Here is a 17,997-nt window from a genome sequence, read left to right as displayed (position 1 = left end):
TCACAACAAAGTGCCTTCCCAGAACTACTTATTTTAGTTGATTTCAAGAAGAAGAGTTATTATTGTTTTAATGTTTTGTCAATAAACAATATCCACAACTCAATTGCTGGCCTTATTCTCCTTCCCTCCCCACCCTAGAATTCAAGAAAAACACCAAACTTCACCGTCAACTTGTTTTCATTATCGGCGTGTCGTCAGGGGGGTTTTACTTCAGTTCTCCTTTGGAGGGTTCTGTATTATTTGTTATTGTATTTAGATTAAAAACGTTTTGTTTATTTATTTATTTATACCATAGCTATTATGTAGGAACATTTCTGTATGTCTGCCTATCTGTTTAAGGGGCCGAAAGGGGAACCCTGCTCCCATTGTTATCGGTCGGGGTCCCGTAGAATGCCAACAGACAACGAAAGCCCAGAACAAACCCCCTAGCAAGGTAGATCTAACAGGTAACCGCATCGGCGAATTGCTACAACAAAGCAACTTTTGTGGTCCCCTCAAATGTCAAAATTGACATCTAAGGCGAAAAACATAGATTCGCCATGACATTTATAGGTTGCGGCAAATTTGTTTCAACCAATCAGAAACGAGGTGTTTGTTTACATTTTATTTTGTGTGCCTCTCGTCGTAAACGAACGTCGCAATAAAAGTTTTTATTGTAAAACAAATAAGAGTAAAATAAGTATTAATTGTAGTATTGCGATATTTTTTAATCCAAGAAACTTATAATGACTATATTTTACTGGTTTAAACCGAAAGTTTCCCGGAACTGCAAATGACAAGAGTCGAATTCTTGCACTACTTCCCGTGATGTGCTTTGGAAATCTTAGATGTTGAGGCTAACTTAATCCTTAAAGCTGCACTCCATTCTAACCTCCTTCCTTAATTTTCTTTTACTTTTTTTACTGGTTTCACTCTTAACTTGCTCTTAAATTATTTGAAAATTATAAAAAGGTACTTTTAGGGAAGACAATATAAACAAATTTGTTGTTGCATTCATTTAGGGCGAATTCTTCATTACAACAATTTGTTTTGACATTTAATGGTGCCGTCAGCTGGGCTGATGCGATTACCTAGTACATCTACCTTGCCCCCTAGAGTACATTAAGCACTCGGAGAGATAGATAGGCGCAAGTTGGGGGGAGAGGGAGAGAGAGAAAGAGAGAGCGCGGTAATGAGCAAGCACCACCATAATAAAGATAGGAGAACCAACGAACGACCGACCGACATCGCAATAATTTTCATGTGGTGTAGGTTAGGAATTTTTCAGAAAGAACGCAATGCAATGTGCAATCGTTTGGCAACGCAAACGACGGACGACAACGACGACGAGGAATATGAAATAAACAACAAATCATAAAACATGTAGGGAGAGAGAGAGAGAGAGAGAGAGAGAGAAACAACAAATAAACCATTGTGCGTTGCATACCCAACCAAACAGAGTCAGGCGGCCACAGTTGTAACCAGGCAGCCAAACCACCCTCCCTCCCTCCCCCCCTCCCTCCCTCCTTACTCATTACGTTGTAATGAAAACAAAAACACACATTCGTACACGATGCATATTCTGGCATTCATGTTTCGCTACGAACGTCATGCAGAATGGTAAACGTGCAGACCAGCATGCACAGCTGAAATGCACTCTCTCTCTCCGTCAGAAATGCAAAATAAAGGGGAGCAATAGGTGTTCTTTGTCGGAGAGTCAGATAAAGTTCAGCCTCGAAAAGAATAACAACATAAACAAGAGATACCCACCAAAAAAGCGAGAGTGCAGCAGAGAGGAAGTTATATATATGTGTGTCGTTATGTTTGTGTGCATGAATGTACATGTTTTCTATGTTGCCACATATGTTCGTTGCATGCAAAATTGCACTTGATTTGTTTGTTAGCAATTAGGCGAATATTTGCAGAAAACAAAAATAGCAACAAACGACGACAAAGCAATGAAATTATACGAAAACATGAGATGAGGGAGGATACACAGCGCGAGAGAACATTTCATTTTCTCTTCGTACTGATGCACTCGGCAATCGAATAAAAACATGCACTGTGCCCAGTGCCATGAAGGTTGGAAAATTTTATAGGGATAATACTTTCGCAGAGAAAATATTATCCGCATAAAGGTTTCCTTTAGAATATTGTATCCGGATAAGAAAATGTTATGGATAAAGGTTTCGTATAGAAAATATTATCCGGATAAGGGTTTCGTATGGAAAATGTTATCCGGATAAGGTTTTCAGGTAGAAAATGTTATCCGGATAAGGTTTTCGAATAGAAAATGTTATACGGATAAGGTTTTCGAATAGAAAATGTTATCCGGATAAGGTTTTCGAATAGAAAATGTTATCCGGATAAGGTTTTCGAATAGAAAATGTTATACGGATAAGGTTTTCGAATAGAAAATGTTATCCGGATAAGGTTTTCGAATAGAAAATGTTATCCGGAAAATGTTTTCGAATAGCAAATGTTATCCGAATAATGTCTTCGAATAGAAAATGTTATCCGGATAATGTTTTCGTATAGAACATTTTACCCGGACAAGGATTCGTCCAGAAAATTTTATCCGGATAAGGCTCTCGTGTAGAAAATGTTGTCCGTATTATTTTCGTATATAAAAAATTTTATCCGGATCAAGTTTTCGTACAGAAAACGTTATCCGGATATTTTTTCGTATAGAAAATGTTATCCGGATAAGGTTCTCACATAAAAAATTTTATCCGAATAAGGTTTTCGTGCAGAAAATTTTATCCGGGTAAGGTTTTCGAATAGAAAATGTTATCCGGATAAGGTTTTCCTATAGAAAATGTTATCCGGATAAGGTTGTCTTATAGAAAAATTTATCCGGATAAGGTTCTCGTGTAGAAAATGTTATCCGGATAAGGTTTTCGCACCAAAAATCATATTCTGATAAGGTCTTGGTATAAAAAATTTTATCCGGATAAGGTTTTCGTATAGAAAATGTTATCCAGATAATAAAATTTTATCCGGATCTGGTTTCGAATAGAAAATGTTATCCGGATAAGGTTTTCGAATAGAAAATGTTATCCGGATGATGTTTTCGAATAGAAAATATTATCCGAATAATGTTTTCATATAGTTAATGTTATACGGATAAAGTTTTCGCAGAGAAAATGTAATTTGGATAATAATTTCGGGTAGAAAATTTTATCCGGTTAAAGTTTTTGTGTAAAAATTTTGTATGGTTTTCGTACGGAAAATTTTATCCGGATAAAGTTTTCGTATGGGAAATTTTATCCGGATAAGGATTTCGATTAGAGAATGTTATCCAGATAGGGTTTGCATTTAGAAAATATTATCCAAATCAGGTTTTCATATAAAAAAATTTATCCGGATAAAGTTTTCGTATCCGTTTAATTCCACTGTGCGTTTGTTTTTGAGCTAATTATGTTAGAGACAGAAATCTAATTTTTGCATAGCTGAAAAGGTCTCCCCCTACACAGCGGTGTAGCTAAAGTCAAGGTAACTCTGCCAACCAACTCTTACTTATGGAGTTCGCCTCTGACGTAAATGCCACCAAAAAAAAAAAAAAAACACAGCAAGAAAGAAAAACAGCGGAAAACTCCTCCATCGCTTGACTACCAACATTTGGTAGAGATGCGAAAAGAGAGAAACAGGAAATCACGTCAGACACAAACAGAGAACCTGCAGCGAGCATTGTGTGAATTATGATGGCCACTGTGTAAATGTCTGGTGTCAAGAGCGAGCGAACCAGCCATGTGGCAGCATTTGCTTTGGTATGGACCTCTTTGTGCAAAAAAAAAATGAAATAAAAATTGAAAGCAAATGTCGGAACATATGGACAAATACATACGGCAACAAAAACAAATAACAAACTAGAAAAGCATTAAATCTCCATTAGAGAAGTTGTTGGATGTTGGCGTAAGCAAGAACAACAACAACAACAAAAATAGCAGCTAATGGAAAATGCCAAGCAAACAGCGGGCGATAAAAATCCAACATTTAGTTTCAGAGCTATTAAATGAGATTTGCTGTTTTCCCTTTCAATGGCAATGGGCGGGGGGAGGTAGAGGGGGAACAGCGGGAAGTGATTTAGCACAGAAAAACTGGAATAGAGGCACATAACCCAAGTGAACATTGATTTAATTAGACTTTATAAGTTTTTAATGTCAAAATTGTTGGTGTCAAATGCCTAAATCCATTACAGCATGAACTCAGGTGCCAGACCCTGGCCGAGAAAAGCTCGGTTCACAAAAAGATACCTCTTTCCGATATCTATGAACTGTAATAGAGTCTCAGATTCTAGTTAAAAATCAAAATCTAAAAAAGTTTCTTCTTTTTTCTCCCCTTCTTTTTATTTCAATTTTCTTCTCCCTCTCTCTCCCCTTTATGAACTCCATTTAGTCATCTTCTTCTTTTTCCATGTTCTTCTTGTTTTGTTCTTTGACATTTTGAAAATATGTAAGTTTTCTTGTTTACGTCTTTTTTTTGCAGCTTTACAAAATCTAGTAAATTGCATTGTTGTTGTTGTGGAGCCAACAGAGGCATCTAAACTCTGCTACGGACTGCATCGAAGGCTGCTGCATCAAAAACCCCAACACCATTACTGCCTGCTGCCAGCCAGCCAGCCAGCCAGTCAGCCTGCTATGGCATTGTCAAAGTCAAAGTCTCAAGTGACTAGATTCGATTTCGAGGCAATTTCTTTGTGAATTTTTAATGTTACGACGACAAGCGTAAACGCAAATAGCAAAGCAAAAAAAAAAAGACGAAGCTGCAGGCAATATTACAGCAGCAAAAAAAAAAGAAGGAGAACAGAAAAGAACAGATACAGGCGGCAGCATAAAAAACCAGCAGCATCTGCACACAGCAGCCATATTTAAAATTCATTGAAAAGCCATTGAGGCCGTCGATGCTGAAAAGATGATGAAGTGCTGACTTTGGAATCATCATCACTGGGAGTTGCAATGGTTCAGTTGCATGATATTGACCCATAATAGTTAAATAATGCAGAACAAAAATACGAAAAAAGAACCAGAAACACAGCAGCAAAAACTGAAATTTGAACACGAAAATGAAGTGGAAGTCGGGTGCATCGATTCTCTTCTGGGTCAATTTCAAATGCGGACAATTTTGATATTATAATGAGAAAATGTTGTTTTGTAATATTATCCGGACACAGTCTTCGTATAGGAAATGTAATCCGGACACAGATTTCGTACAGAAAATTTTATCCGAATAATGTTTTGGCCTAGGAAATTTTATCCGGATAAGGTTTTGTATAGAAAATGCTATCCGGACGAGGATTTCGTACAGGAAATGTTATCCAGAAAATGTCTTCGTGTATCATACGTTATCCGGATAAGGTTTTTGTATATAAAATATTATCCAGATAAGGTTTCGGATAAGGTTTTCGTATAGAAAATGTTATCCGCATAATGTTTCCATACAGAAAATTTTATCCGAATAAGGTTTTCGTATAGAATATGTTATCCGGATAAGGTTTTCGTACAGAAAATTTTGTCCGGATTATGTTTTCGTAAAGAAATTGTTATCCAAATAAAGCTTTCTTTTAGAAAATTTTATCCGGATAAGGTTTTCGTATAGAAACTTATATCCGGATAATGTTTTCGTCTAGAAAATAATATCCGGATAAGGATTTACTATAGAAAATGTTATGCGAATAAGGTTTTCGTATAGAAAATGTTATTCGGATAAGGGTTTCGTCCTGAATATTTTATCCGAAAAAGGTTTTCGTAAAGAGAATGTTATCCGGATAGGGTTTTCGAATAGAAAATGTTATCCGAATAAGGGTTTCGTCTAGAAAATGTTATTCGGATAAGGTTTTCGTCAGAAAATGTTATCCGGATAATGTTTTCGTATAGAAAATGTTATCCGGATAAGTTTTTCATAGTGAAAATGTTATCCGGATAAGGTTTTGGTATAGAAAATATTATCCGGATAAGGTTTTCGTCAAGAAACTTTTATCCGGATAATGGTTTCGCATAGAAATCTTTATACGGATAAGGTGTTCGTCTAGAAAATGTTACCCGGATAAGATTTTTGTATAGAAAATTTTATCCGGATAATGGTTTCGCATAGAAAATTTCATGCGGATAAGGTTTTCCTATAGAAAATGTTATCCGGATAATGTTTTCGTATCAAAAATGTTATCCGGATAAGGTTTTCCTATAGAAAATGTTATCCGGATAAGGTTTTCGTATAGAAAATATTATCCGGATAAGGTTTTCGTATAGAAAATATTATCCGCATGATGTTTCCATACAGAAAATGTTATCCGGATAGGGTTTTCGAATAGAAAATGTTATCCGAATAAGGTTTTCGTCTAGAAAATGTTATCCGGATAAGGGTTTCGTATAGAAAATGTTATCCGGATAATGTTTTCCTATAGAAAATGTTATCCGGATAATGTTTTCGTATCGAAAATGTTATCCGGATAAGGGTTTCGTATAGAAAGTGTTATCCGGATAAGGGTTTCGTATAGAAAGTGTTATCCGGATAAGGGTTTCGCATAGAAAGTGTTATCCGGATAAGGTTTACGTACTGAAAATGTTATCCGGATAAGGTTTTGGTATAGAAAATATTATCCGGGTAAGGTGTTCGTATAGAAAATGTTATCCGCATAATGTTTCCATACAGAAAATGTTATCCGGATAAGGTTTTCGTATAGAAAATTTTATCCGGATAATGTTTTCGTCTAGAAAATAATATCCGGATAAGGATTTCCTATAGAAAATGTTATGCGGATAAGGTTTCCGTCTAGAAAATGTTATCCGGATAAGGTTTTCGTCTACAAAATGTTATCCGGATAAGGTTTTCGTCTAGAAAATGTTATCCGGATAAGGGTTTCGTCTAGAAAATGTTATCCGGATAAGGTTTTCGCCTAGAAAATGTTATCCAGATAAGGTTTTCGTCCAGAAAATATTATCCGGATAAGGTTTTCGTATAGAAAAAGTTATCCGGATAAGGTTTTCGTATAGAAAATATTATCCGGATAAGGGTTTTCCATAGAAAAGGCTATCCGGATAAAGTGGTCGTATAGAAAATGTTATCCGGATAAGGCTTTCGAGTATAAAAATTTATCCGAATAAGGTTTTCGTATAGAAAATATTATCCGGATAAGATTTTAGTAGAGAAAATGTTATCCGGATAAGTTTTTCGTATAGAAAATTTTATCCGGATAATGTTTTTGTAGGGAAAATGTTATCCGGATAAGGTTTTCGAATAGAAAATGTTATCCGGATAAGGTTTTCGAGTGGAAAATGTTATCCGGATAAGGTTTTCGAGTGGAAAATGTTATCCAGATAAGGTTTTCGAGTGGAAAATGTTATCCGGATAGGGTTTTCCAGAGAAAATGTTATCCGGAAAATGTTTCGTATAGAAAATATTATCCGGTTAAGGGTTTCGTATAGAAAATGCTATCCGGATAAGGTTTTCGTAGGGAAAATGTTATTTGAATAAGGTTTTCGTAAAGAAAATGTTATCCGGATAATTTTTTCGGTTAGAAAATGTTATCCGGATTAGGTTTTCGTACAGAAAATGTCATCCGAATAAGGTTTTCGTAAAGAAAATTTTATCCATATAAGGTTTTTGTATAGAAAATTTTATCCGGATGAGCTTTTCGTACAGTTAATTTTATCCGGATAAGGTTTTCGTCTATAAAATGTTATCCGGATAATTGTTGTACGGGAAATGCTATCCGTATAAGGTTTTCGTACAGAAGATTTTATCCGGATAACATTTTCTTATAGAAAATTTTATCCATACAATGTTTTCGTATAGAAAATTTTATCCGGATAATGTTTTCTCACAGAAAATATCCATGTTTCCTGTGTAGTGCATATTTCCATTTTCTTGGAAACTACTTTCCATTTCCCCATGTTTCTTTACCCTCTTTCCAGTTATGACCAGACTGAATTATGGCCATCAACATGGCCGTCCGCCCGTCCTCCATGGCATATCGTGTCAATGCAAGTGGAACGATAAGATTAGGCGTTACACATTCTGTGGTGTTTTTATGCTATTCGAGACTCATTCATAAGTTGCTGTTTTTTTTGCTGTTCTTGGTATTATTTTCAAGATTAAATGTAAAACAAATGTTTACATTTTATTGAAAAATCATGAACAAAATTACAAGAAAAAAATACAAAAAAAAAATCAAAAACAACAGAAATAACATCTGTACTGAAAATCTAGAAGCGGCAGCAGAAAAAAACACCGCATTTATAAATATCATTTTAGTTTCTCGACCAAACGAAACTAGAGGGAGAAACAGCAAGACGAGAACAAACTAAAAAATAGCTTTTCGAAAAAAAAATCCAACAACAATACAAAAAATTACAACTGCGAAAAAACTGCAAACAAAACAATACCTAAAAAGACAAGAAGAAGTTGAAATGAAAGGCAAACGGAGAAACACACAATTGACTAAAACGACTACAAGATCAACTAAAAGGCAGACAGACAGACGGACGGACGGACGAACGGAGCGACCAACTAACCAACCAAACAAGAATATGTCGGGACCCAGAACGAACAGCCGCAGCAGCAGTTCTACCCAACTGCGTTGTTCTTTGCTCGGCGTCCAAGAAATTGGCAACCAAGCGTAAGCGCGCACCAGCAGCCAGCGCCAAGGCATTTTTCGCATTCAGCCAAGAGACCTCCTAACACAATGATGTTCTTTTTTCATTTGTTTTTATCACTACTGATGCCGCTGTTGTTCTTCTGCTTCGGTCCCGGCTATTGTTGTTGTCGTCGTCGTTGTTGTTGTTTTGGTTTATTTACTTCATTTTTTAATGTTTTCTGTTTCGTGGGCTTCGCTCGTAGCCGACTTCCACAAGTCAAGTAAGTCACCCAAGTCAGCGAGTCTTGTCTCTTCGCTCTATCTGTACCCCACTAACCGGTCCCTGGTTCCTCTTGACAGACATAAGTACGCGCGACTGACGACAATCGTTACTATTTTTCTTGTTTGAATTTTTTTTTCACTTTTTCTCCTTTGGTTTCAGTTGTTGTCTAAACCACAGCAAGAGGTGCTTTGTTGGAAATGGGAAAGTGTGGTTAGTTTTGGCGAAGGGTTTGTAACAGGCAGGCAGGCAGTTGAATTGAGGAACATGGGGTCCTTGAGAGGTCTTTGGACGATCTACTACAAAGTAAATGTACATTTAAATCGACCACTAGCAACAAGTAGTTAAGGTCCCATCTATGACACCATAGATCGGCCTCAGGATGTTTAAGATAGGGCGGATGAGCACTTAGAAAATCTACATAGCCTACATGAGCCCTCAAGTCATCTACGGCGAAGTAAATAAGCCCTCTGATTGTCTACGATGAAGTAGATGCGCCCACGGGTCATCTAAGATGGAGTAGATATGCCTCAGGTCATCTACGATAGAGTAGATGTGCCTTCGGGTCTTCTACGATGGAGAATATGTGCCTTGCGGTCATCTACGATGGAGTAGATGTGCCTTTAGGTCATCTACGGGTCATCTACGGGTCATCTAGGATGGAGTAGATGTGCCCTCGGGTCATCTACGACATAGTATATGAACCATCGAGTCATCTACGGTGGTGTAAATAAGCCCTCTGATTATGTACAATAGAGTAGATGTGCTCACGGGTCATCTACGATGGAGTAGATGTGCCATTAGGTCATCTACGACAGAGTAGAGGTGCCCTCGGGTCATCTACCATAGAGTAGACGTGCCCCGGGTCATCTACGATATAGTATATGAGCCCTCGACTCATCTACGGTCGAGTAAATAAACCCTCTGATTATCTACGATGGAGTAGATATGTCCTTAGGTCATCTACGATGGAGTTGATATGTCCTCAGATCTTCTATGATAGAGTAGATGTGCCTTCCGGTCTTCTACAATGGAGAAGATGTGCCTTGGGGTCATCTACAATGGAGTAGATGTGCCGTGAGGTCATCTATGACAGAGTAGAGGTGCCCTCGGGTCATCTACCATAGAGTAGACGTGCCCCCGGGTCATATACGGTCGAGTAAATAAGCCCTCTGATTATCTACGATGGAGTAGATGTGCCCTTAGGTCATCTACGATAGAGTAGAGGTGCCCTCGGACCATCTACAATAGAGTAGATGTGACCTCGGTTCATCTACAATAGAGTAGATGTGACTTCGGGTCATCTACGATAGAGTAGATAAGCCCTGGGTCACCTACCACCATTAGATGAGATCTCGGCTCATCTCCGATAAAGTAGATGACCTCTCGGGTCATCTACGATAGAGTAGATATACCCTCGGGCCATCTACAATAAAGTAGATAGGGCCTGGAGTCACATTCGATGGTATAGATGATTTCTGGGGTCATCTACGATAGAGTACATGGACCATCTACGATTGGATGAATGAGCTGCGGGTCATTTACAGGACATATGCCTTCTCAATAAATTCTCGGATCATCTTCTACACAGAAGATGTACTTCGTATTCCATTATCTATAGATATTGTGAACCTTGGGCCATCTACAGTAGATTGGTAAACCCTCTTCTACAGAAAAATTGAAAAACAATGTAAGGCACCTCCGGCTTCGTGGTGAGCGTAAATCTCCCATTAGCAAGCCAGTTTTAATATGTTACATCTTTTGTATTTCTTTTGCTTTTTTCTTATCAAGCTTTTCGACCGAACAACCTAGCGACCGGCTATTCCCAATTGTTAAATAGCCAAACAAGCTGCTAAGAAAAACAAGTCAGCCAACAACAGAAGAAGCGGCAACAGCAACATCAATACCATCTTCACAACGAACAACAAGCGAAACAACAATAAGAACAATAGAGTCAGCCGTACAGGCAGGCAGGCAGTCAACCAGCCAGCCTACCCCAACCAACCATCATCGAAGCGTACCGACAGTCAGTCAGTGGTGCAAGAATAGTTTTTGGCCAAGAGTCGCTCGGTTGGTTGGTCGACCGATTTTAAAACTGAAAAGAAAACAAAAGCAACAGCAGCAAATTTTATTTTCAATTGGATGGCTAAGTTAGTTGTTGGACAAGTTGATTCCCCCAGCCATGATTGTTGTTGTTGTTGTAGCTGTGTATATGGCTGGTTGGCTGGCTGACGGGCTGTTAGTAGGCATACCTAGCCCCAGCTAACAAGCCTGCACTTGGCTGGCTATGATGGTGGTAGATTTGTGTTGTGGTTATTTATCCATTTGCTTTGCTTTTGTTGCTGTTGCTGTAGCTCTTGTCTTCTTTCGTTTCGTTGTTTTGTGCCTTGGCAATTTTCATTGACAACAACCAGTCCAAAGTACGACGACGATGCGATGAGTTTTGTAGTTCAAGAAGATTGGTAGGTAGGCAAAACAAAAGAACAACAACAACAACAACAAAAACAAAAAAGTTATTTAAAAATGTGCAACTTGACTTTTGTTCGTTGAAATCCTTTCAAGGACTGACTGACAAACTGGATTTCATGCAAAGACAATGTGCAATTTAAACATGAATAGGTTATTGTTGTTGATATATATTTTTTTTTTTTTGTGGGATTTGGGAATAAGAAATGTAATTTTTATGTATTTTTATATTGTTAAGCCAAATGACAAAAAAATAAGCATCTTTTGAAGGAAATAATCTAAAAAATGGCCTAAACAGAGTTATGTTATACCTACATTAAAAAATTTATTAAAACCCCCAAAAATGCTATATCATTGACTAGGGAAGGCTTTCTCAGTAAAATAGAAGTTTCCTTTTTCAATACAAATTTTCCCTGAAAACTACTTAAATATCTTTTAAAAAATAATCAAACTCCCCATCAATGCGTTTTAAACCCCTCTAATCGGATTGATAGACATAAAATTAACACATGCTTTATTGTCGTCTAACAGACACCACCCACAAATTGCCTCCCTCTCTCACCTGCTCACACACATGCACTCTTTTTGCAGTACTCATTGTCTCTCCCTCTTTGATTTTGATGGGCTCTATCAATCAATTTGAAAACCCCCAAACAAAAAAAAAAACAAAAACACAACGGCAGTGTATGTTTTTGTTGTCGTTTTGCTTTTTTGTGTCTTCTCTCTCGGCTACCTTGACCGATTATCATGTTTATCGTTGGCTTTCGTGTATGTCAGCCAAACAAGGCATAGGCAGACATCCCAGTAAACAATTTTTTCCGACTGCTCTGATTTTAGATTTTTTTCCGAAATTTCTGACGTTTTTTTCAGAAATTTCTGATAGAAATTGGTCCGATTTTCTAAACGTTTTTTTTTAGAATTTCTGCACATTTTCCTGTGTTTTTAAGCGAAAAAAAACTCGAAAAATGTACAAACGGAGAGAGTAGATTGTCTATTGCTCTGGCATATTCTCTCCCACATGTAAACGGATGGTGGTGGTTTGACACATTCTCTCCCATAGTAGTTGTTGTTGTGATCATTCATTTCAAGATCTCAACAACAACAAAGCAAAAATGCTATTTGTTATTGTTATTGTGAACTGTTAGATTTTCCGTTGTAAAAATGTGCGTTTTGTTGTTGTTGTGAATCAGCCTCTTTCTCTTTCGTTCCCAAAAAAATATGATGGACAAAAATTGCAAAAACAACTACATACCGGTTTTCTGTGTGCACTGCTTTTTATTTTTAGTTCTTGTTTAGCAGTTGAAACAGAAACGTGCTACTGTATGTTATGTTCCTAATAAAAACAATATTTATAATGTAAATGTATTATAGATGTAATATTTAAACTACATTTTTACGAAACCCGAAATAAATTGTTTGTTTTTTAAATAAATATGTGTTTTTTTTTTTTCATTTTTAAGTGGTGTGACGATTTTTTCGATATTTCTTCCGAATTCTGAACGATTTCTTTCAGAAAATCGGAACTTTCTCCCGAATTCTGAGCGTTTTTTTTTCAGAAAATCTGAATTTTATTCCGAATTTTCTTTCGAATTCTGACCGATTTCTTTCAGAAAATCTGAATATTTCGCCGAATTTCCAGACGAATTCTGCCCGATTTCTTTCAGAAATTCGGAGTTGTCCTCCGAATCTTTTCCGAAAATCTAATTTTTTCTCCTATTTTTTCAGAAAATCTTTCCGAATTCGGTGACCACGTCCATACAACTTTCGTACCGAAATCGGAAGGAATTCGGAATCAGAATCGGACATTTTTTCAGAGATTCTGACAGAAATCGGACCGAATTCGGCAAAAATTGTTTACTGGGATATTCCACCACCGCCACCAGCACCGTACAAATAACAACAAACATACACGCACGCACGCACGCATGCAACACACAACATTCTCTCTTGTGTTTAAATTATGCAGGGACAAGAAAATCATGTTCCCAGTATGTGGTGTTGTTGTTGTTTTTATTTTTGTTGCTGTTGCATTGTAATTTGTATTTTTCAAGAACTCCCTTTTTTGCAATTTTTCCTAGTTGTTGTTATTGTTTTTGTTTTTTTCCTACCCCACCATGGATTGGGTTGTGTTATCAGTCTACTTGTCTGGCTCGGTTGGGAAAAAGAGTTACAAAGAAGAGGGAAAGAAAGAACGAATGAAAGAAAAACAACAACAACATAACCAACCATGCTAAATGTTTGTGTGTTGCTGTATTTTCCCTTCGTTTTTGCATACATGCGTGAATTATTTTCTTTCTCTCCTTTTATGCCTATCGGCAGTGATGTCAATGCGGCGGGAATAAAAAAGCGCAAAAAGTGATTTCTAAGAAAATCACAAAATTAAGTGTAGTAAGTAAGGTATTTAATAAGATTTTAATAAAACAATAATTATACAGGGGCTACAATTACAATATATGAAAGCGCTAGGGTTTTCATTAATCTAGGAATATCAAAAGGCTATACTTTCTCGATTGGCATTTGATACTAAGGCGATGTAGTCTCTTTGACTTCCGTCTGTTTTTCGAGATATTTTGACGATTTAAGCTAAATTTTCCAATGGAATTCCGAATATATAATAAACGCCGTGGGGGAAAATTGTTCACAAAAATTTCGCCACGGCTGAACTTTGAACAAAATCACGGCAGCCAGGTCAGGTTTTTTTCATATTGAGCAACTGACAAAACAATTGAATTGAGCACATAAGAAGTATCAAAAGTTAGCTATTAATAAAGAGAAAGACAGGATAAGATGAAAAAACTGCAACCAACTTCAGAATGCTGTCATTTCTAAGCCACTCATCCGACAACTGTATTCCAGTGACAGCTCATTATATTGTTTACAGGCGTACCGAAAGCATTTTGGTGAGAATTTTCCAGAAAAAGTTATTCGGGATGGAATTCAAGCGGGATAGTGTGATTTCTTTATATTTGGCTGGAAAACCACAAGTGACTATTGTTAGAGCACTCCAGCAATTAAAATGTGAATAAATCTTTGTTCTTTACCGGGATACTGGTAGGGTAGCCCGACGTCAAGGAAGTGGACAGAAGAATACAGAAACATCAGCAGAAATGGTTCGAAAAGTAAAGAAGCGACTTAATCGAAACCCGCGTCACAGTGGCCGAAAAATGGTTTGTGAGCCGAACATATCGCAATATTCCAATTGGCAAATATTGAAAAATTAGCTCGGGGTAAAGCCATTGGAATTCCAAAAAGTGCAAGAACTTACACCGCAACAGAAAGAAAATTGACTCAAGAGTCTTGGCCGAAAGTGGTGAACTGCCGAAGTTGGTTTTCTCCGATGAGAAAACATTCGTTGTCCAGCAGTTTGTAAATAAACAAAATGATCCCCGCGTGTTTACTTGCGAAAGAGGTCAGCTGAAAATGTGCACCTTCGGTTGGCCACCAGAACTCAAGCGCCTGCCATGGTGATGGCATAACAGCCAATGGTCGCTCTCCGCTCGTATAAATCTACCGTGGCATCAGAATAAATGCCGAATATTATCGCGAAAATATCCTGGAGGCCTTGGGCACGCAAACGTTTTGGCCGCAGAACTTGGACATTCCAACAGGACTCAGCACCATCGAACTCAGCAGGCGCCACCCAAGAATGGTTACAAAATCAGGTTCCTCGCTTCATTTCCAGCGCACAATGGCCACCAAAATCTCCGGATACCAATCCGTTGGACTTATGTGTCTGGAGTATTTTGGAAAGCAAGGTTGGCGTTAAAAGATATCAAAGTCTCGATCACCTCAAACAAGCGCTTCGCCATGAATGGGCCAAAATACCGCAGAGGAACATTCGGGCAGCGTGTGACGGTTTCATTGGCCGTTTGAAGGCCTTAATTCGTGTCAAAGCTGACCAATTCGAAGAAATCTAAACTTATTTTAAAATTGGATGCTATTTCCGACATTTTTTGCTTTCATTCAATAAAATTTAAAAAAAAAAAATTATGGCGTTACTTTGTTGCAGTTTTTTATCTCTCCCTTAATTATAGTCTCAACTTGGCTATTATTTTGCTATTTACAATAATAAATTATTCTGAAGAGAATGTGCTTGTGCGGCATATAAATTTTATGTGTTTGATTTCTCTTTCGAGACGAGCTTAATGATCTGAAAATTTTTTAATGTTTTCTTCATTTTGTTGGATTTTTCACATAAAATATTAATTAATTGACAATAATTCGATCCCTTTGTAACATACTAAACAGTCCTGTCAGTTTTATTTAATTTTTATTTTCGTGACTATTAAAACCTAATGCATACCACACTTCTGTTTTTTTTCCTTTAAAAATGCTTAATCGTCAAATGCAGTAAAAAAACACCAAATAGACAACACTGTTCACTCCTCTTGTTCTATGCATTTTGAATGGGGTATTTTAGTTAGGCCTCTGCCTAGCTCAATTTTAGTAGTTTTATTGAAGTTTTGACTTTGGGCTATGGGATGTGGGCTTTAACTGAGCACAAAAGGTCAGAAGAGCGTTTTTTATAGAATTTGCATAAATGTGGCAGACAGTACTTACCTTTAGCAAAAAGAAACAAAAAACGGCACGAGGAAGAACGAACGAAATATCACATGTGATAAATGAATGATGCTGCTGCTGTTTGGTGTAGTTTTATTAGAATAAGAAGATTCTGGTGTTCTGGCTGTATTTTGCACTTTGTAACTATTTGTTGTTGCACATACACCTGCTGTGGGTCATCAGCAAAGAATTTAATAATTTTTTATATTTCTATTTAAACTTAGCTATTTGTTTTTATTTTTTTTTTCTTACAAAATAGCTGTAAGTAACACTTTGTTTTTTTTTTTTGTTATTTCTTTATTAACTTATTCCTTAGCTAGATATTTTATTGCATTTTTTTTCTATTGGCAGAGTATTGCCATGCAAGGGTTTTCTACACTCATATTTCAGCTGCCGCGGACACTAACATACAAAGAGTGCTTCCATATTTCCATTAGATTATAATTTTATTATTTTCAATATTAATTTTACTATTTTTGCAGCATAAATTCCTCAAATTGTCAATGTTTATTAATTAAAAGAAAACAGCACTGCAGTCCAATAGGGCTGGCCGCCACGAATGGAGTTTGGCAAACGCCGTTGCTTTGCAAAACAAAACACTGAGAACGACGTCGTCTCCCGCTCTCTGCCAGACATTTATTTACACTTTGTTCTCTTCTCTGTGGGCTCTGCCACAATCATGGCTCATTTTCATTCATTGCATTTTTTTGTTGCTGTTAATTTATTTGTTTTACATTATTTTTGTTTTCTGACTTACTTCTCTGCTTCGTTTTCATGCACACACACACACATAGGCTCTCTCACATAAACACACACTTTTTGTTGGGGCTGGATGCTCACTTTGCGGCCTATGGCGAAGTCAACGTTGAGAGTTTTGTTGTCGACAATTCTCTGCTGGGGGAGGTAGGGATTTTTTTATTGTTGTGGTTTCTTCTTCTTCCAGTTGCCGTTTGTCTAAGCCCTGCATGCACATTCATACAGACGCCTGCTTGTTTTATTTCTTTTTAAACATTAATAATGCGTGTGTTGCAATTGTTGTTATTATTTTCGCTTTCCACTGCAGACAGACAGACCGCCAAACAGCATATCTCGATGTTACTTGTAATTGCAATTGATAAACTCACACAGAAAATGAAATTAAAACAAAGTCAAGAGAGAAAATAAAACACCAACAATAAAGACTGTTTGACAAGCAGCGGCGCACTCCGCTGTCGTTCAGTTCTCGCTCCGCTGCTGCAATACAAAAAATTGTGCAAATTTTTTCGCGACCATTAAGTTTTTTTGCTTTGCTGTTTGTTGTCGTCGTTGTTGTTGTTGTTTCTCTTCTTTTATTCATGCATTCAATTTTTTTTCTTGTTTTTTGTATTTCTATTTTTATTCGTTTCGGCCGTCTTTCTTGTAAAGAAATCTCAATTCTTTTTCCACTGCTCTGAATTACAACAAAATCACTGCAAATTTTCTTTTAGGAAATGACTTTTCGAATGGAATTTCTTCTTTCAAATTTGCTCTCTTGTCACCCACAACACTATGACGACGGCGGCGGCACACACACTTCTTTAACTTAAAGATCTATTTGTTTAATGTTTTTTTTTCCTTTTTGTTGACTGATTTCCTTTTTGCAAAATATCAATCAAGTAACACTTTACTTTTTTTGTGTTTTCTTCTATAATTTTTTCTTCTATTTCTCAGCGACGGCGACGACGCCCGCACACATCACAATATCGACCGTAACAATAAATTAAGACTGAGAGACTGAGACAAACTAAACTGAAATCGCAAAAGTAAAGTTGCATTCGCAGAGCATCAACGCCACCACGAACTATAAGGCATGCAGTTTGCGTTTGATGTTGTTGCAAAAGCAGAGTCAAAGAGGAATGCAAAACAAAATAACATTGCAAAAGGTAAGCTTTTTTCTCAACGAAAACAAGCAGCTTTTCTTGGGCAAGTGTCAGTGTTGCCAATGTTTTGCCATTCATGTGGTGGTGGATGAGTGTTGCCAAGCACAGGCGACAAATGATTGTGTTTATTTCCTTGCGTTGAATGGATTTTGTGCAAAAAGTGAAGCTATAATTAATGGAAAATTGAATTTTAATAAAGTGTGCTTTATAACGGTTTTAACGTATACGTCTATACGGTG

General features: G+C 37.1%; 1 protein-coding gene across 1 annotated transcript in view; it reads right to left on the bottom strand.

Moving 5' to 3' along the window:
• The window catches only part of LOC101897111 (ecdysone receptor), a 188,050-nt gene extending 170,326 nt beyond the window's left edge, over positions 1-17,724 (bottom strand). Inside the window, exon 1 of the mRNA XM_059128819.1 lies at positions 15,861-17,724. The gene's annotated coding sequence lies outside the window, so the exon portion shown is untranslated. The remainder of the gene's footprint in view (positions 1-15,860) is intronic.
• Positions 17,725-17,997: the final 273 nt, after the last annotated feature.

The sequence above is a fragment of the Musca domestica genome, unplaced genomic scaffold (genome assembly GCF_030504385.1).
Source record: "Musca domestica strain aabys unplaced genomic scaffold, Musca_domestica.polishedcontigs.V.1.1 58, whole genome shotgun sequence".
Lineage (NCBI taxonomy): Eukaryota > Metazoa > Arthropoda > Insecta > Diptera > Muscidae > Musca > Musca domestica.
Note: the sequence above shows the minus strand (reverse complement) of the source record. Positions and strands in the feature narration are given on the sequence as shown.